This window comes from Triticum dicoccoides, chromosome 7A (genome assembly GCF_002162155.2).
Source record: "Triticum dicoccoides isolate Atlit2015 ecotype Zavitan chromosome 7A, WEW_v2.0, whole genome shotgun sequence".
NCBI classification, from domain to species: Eukaryota; Viridiplantae; Streptophyta; class Magnoliopsida; order Poales; family Poaceae; genus Triticum; species Triticum dicoccoides.
The window spans coordinates 735903131-735906934 of record NC_041392.1 but is presented as its reverse complement, the minus strand read 5'-3'; positions in this window follow the sequence as shown (position 1 = coordinate 735906934).

Here is a 3804-nt window from a genome sequence, read left to right as displayed (position 1 = left end):
CATAATACGCCACCTATGCTCGGCCTTCTCCACAGTTGGCTCTGCAATCACCCCTTCATCTCCATCACAAAATTTATCCCTCGTGATCATTATAAACACAATAATGTGGCCGACTACCGCCATGGCCGTGTCCTATTTTCAGATTGGGTCATCTAGTTCCCCATGCCGGGAAACACTAGGGAGCTGCCGGCACCACAAAGAGGCGATAGTTGGAATACTTATGAAAGTGCAGTCATGCTTTGTACCATTGACTGTTGCAACCATGGGGCTTACCAATCGGGCCCATTTTTGGTGGTCTCCATCAGCCTTAACGAGGAGAAGTTGGGCACGACGATCGTGTATTCGTCAAAGACGAGTACTTGGAGCGCTCGGCCTCCCTTGACCTAGCTTTATTGAGAGTGATATCAGTATCTCTTGGATGCCTGTTGTGCTCTTCGGAGGCATGCTAAATTTTATTTTTATGCACGATGCTCGTCTTGGTGTACTGAAGTATGACTTGGGAACGTCTTGTCTATCAGAGATTGAGCTGCCGTTTGTGATCCAGATCGCCCACTTTGACTCTCATGCCCTGATTGCGCCAGAGGATGGCCAGCTGGGGATTGCAAAGCTCAATGGATTAAATCTCTCCGTGTACTGGAGGGCAGTTTGTCACGACCAGGTTGCAACGTGGACAGGATCTGAAGTCGTTGACCTAAAGAAACATCTCCCTGCAGGAGATCCCATGATCCCACATACTGAGTTGATTGGCTCTGTAGAAAGAACGGCTACCATCTGTGCAACCACAAATCTTGGAACCTACATGATTGATCTGAAGTCACTAAGGTCGAAGAAGCTCACAAGTGAGCTTCATCTTTTCAACCATCGATGGGCTATGTTCCCCTATTTTAGCTTCTACAATCCACCATGTAAGTAATTCATTTACCACTATGTTGTCTACTGTAGTACTACTAGCTATTATTTGCAGGAAGGTGTTAATAGTTAGTAATGATATATTTTTTATCAGTGGGACAATTTGAGAACATGGTCGATTTAGGAGAAAGTTAAATGGGAAGCATCGATGAGGAATCGGGAGAGAGTGAATCTCGAAGCAGGGACAAGGAATCAGGAGAAAGTGATGCTAGAAGCAGCGACGAGAAAATGAGAAAACTGATGCTGGAAGCACCGATGATGAAGCAAAAGAAGCCGAAGCTAGAAACATCAATGACGAAGCATAGACCTTGAGTGAGGGCTTGAAGAAAGGTCATTCTGTCTACCATTTTGATATTGATTCTCGTTCAAAGCCCTACCAGTCAGTAACTAAAGTGTACCTATAAACCTGGCAAGATAGTTTTGCACAAGATATTTTAGTCCGCTCAACGTCATTGTTGGATCTTGAGATTGGTGTCCATGAAGGCAATGTGAGGGCATCGACATCGATACTCCACTACTTACGCAAAAGAAGCTCGGTGTTAATGCCGACTCAAACCTTAGTGAGTCCATCTGGGAGCCAATGGTAGATATGTTCTCGTATTGGTTTTCATATAAATAGTTGGCTCTTATGTTTGTCTTTTGGTCACACTTCAAACCCTGATGGTAGAGACGATATACAACTACAAATAGAAAGATGAGGGGCTGAAAAAGGAAGAGAAAGTTGCATGTTCGCAGCACCCTAATATCCATGTCCTATGTTTGTGAATATTTTCTCAGGTATATCTCTTGTTCAACCAGTATTTTCACGTGTTTTCCTATTTTTAATTTACTGGATCTTTTTTATTTCTCAAATAAATTTTTATCAGTTGGATGCTATTTGGGATATGTTCTTTCGGTGGCTAGATTGTTCTATCTTTTGTGCTTGACTTTTGACTAAATAAGTGATGTGGAGCGAGGGATAGAGCATGACACTTTTCATGTCAAGCACATGAAGGAGTGCATTTGTGCATGTGTGTGAGAGAGAGTATGTGGGTGGATCAGTGGAGTGCGTGTGTTGTGTTGTGTAACTGGTGTTTCAAGATTGAGAGAGTGGGGTGTGATACATATAAAAAAGAGATAAGTGAGCATGCACAATGCGTGTTGATATGCCTATCCGTGCAAGAGAGAGTAAGAGCATCTCCAATAGGTGCCCTCTTTTTGGGCACCAAAATGTGTTTGGATCAAAATTTGCGACACTTAAAAACTCCTTTTGGGGCATAAAAACATCCAACTCCAATAGGTGCCCCAAAATAGGGCACATTTGAACATGCAAACAATGTTTTGTAAAGCACATTACATAGATCATTTTAAACGGGTTTCAAGGAGAGGTTGATAGTAGGGTGTTGGAGCATATGGAAGCACAGGAATGGCATCATCTTTGATAAAAATGAGAGAAACCTACTACACTGCATATCTAGCTTCAAAGAACACTTTAGTACTATCATCAAAAGAGCCAGGCCTAGCTTAAAAGATGGGATGCAATCATGGGTAAACACATTGTAAGATGTTTGTCATGTACTTTTTCTCCTTGTTGCACAATGCCATGTAACCCTATCATTGATCAATGAAAATAGAGTTACTGTGGGGAGCTTTTTTCTACTTTGTTTGCTCAAAAAAGATCTTTTTAAACATTTAAACATCAAAACATCGCAACAATTTAAACCCTAAACATAAAGTTCATCCTACTACTTGACAATCGTAAATAAAAAAGAACACATACTACACGTAGTCTTCCTCGCAAGTAACCACCATATATACTTCATTCATCATGTCTTTCTTTTGCTCGGATGCAAGTGCGATATACATGAGATTCCGAAAAAAACTTAGAACATCTTATAAACCATACATATAGTGACAGACCCCTGGCTACTTTGAATTGTTTGTGTCCTGTCACACCCAATCAATCCCCTAATTAGCCAACTTAAAATGTCAGAAAATGGGGCTTCCACGATTCTAACCTCGGCACCGTTAATGCATAGCTGCACGAGCTTGATTTTATATGAGAGATGATGCTTATGACATGCCATCTAAGGGAATTTGACATGTTTCTTGCATACTACTTGTCAAAGTTATAGTATAGCCATTTAGAGAAAATGTATTATAATGATATTTATCAAGTAAGCGAGAAACCGCAGATAAGAAACCGTTTCTGGATGTGGTAAGTACATTTTTTTGCAAATGCAGGATAATTCTCATGAATGGAAGCTGGAGAAGATCGTACAACTACCTGGGCAGTATCTTCCATTTCAATTGAAGGTGGAACTTAGGGATTATTGTTCTTCCAAGGCACTCCGCTTGGCATTGAGTTCGAGAATGTTGATTGTTACTAAATGGATGAAAAAACTTATGAAATTGCCAAGGTCTATACAAAGATGGTAAATTTCTTTGATCGTATATGCGCCATCCCCTACTTTAGCTCCCCATGCCTGTTATTAGAACAAACTATTTGATCAACTGGTAAGCGTAGTCATATTATTTATATAGACTGGGATTTTGGTCTATTGGGCTTGCTTGCCTTGTGAAACTAGCTAGGTGAGGCAGCCAATTCATGGTTTAGTTTTCCGTGTATGTTTAACAATTATATCTTAGGAGGGCCTCCATCTATGAAAAAAAAGGATTACGTACTACATTGGAAATACAATATTGGTTGTTCCATATCTTAGGAGAGAAAATGGCTTTCATTCTTGCATTTTCATATGGTACATCTTTAGTCATACTTTGCACTTATACATGAATGTTGCATAACCTGCTCTTTATGAGCTTTCCTTACTTACCATGTCCCATTTCCACAAAAAGATAGGGTCACTTGTTATGGTCTACTAATTTTTATGTATATTGCTTCCAAACTGCAATAAG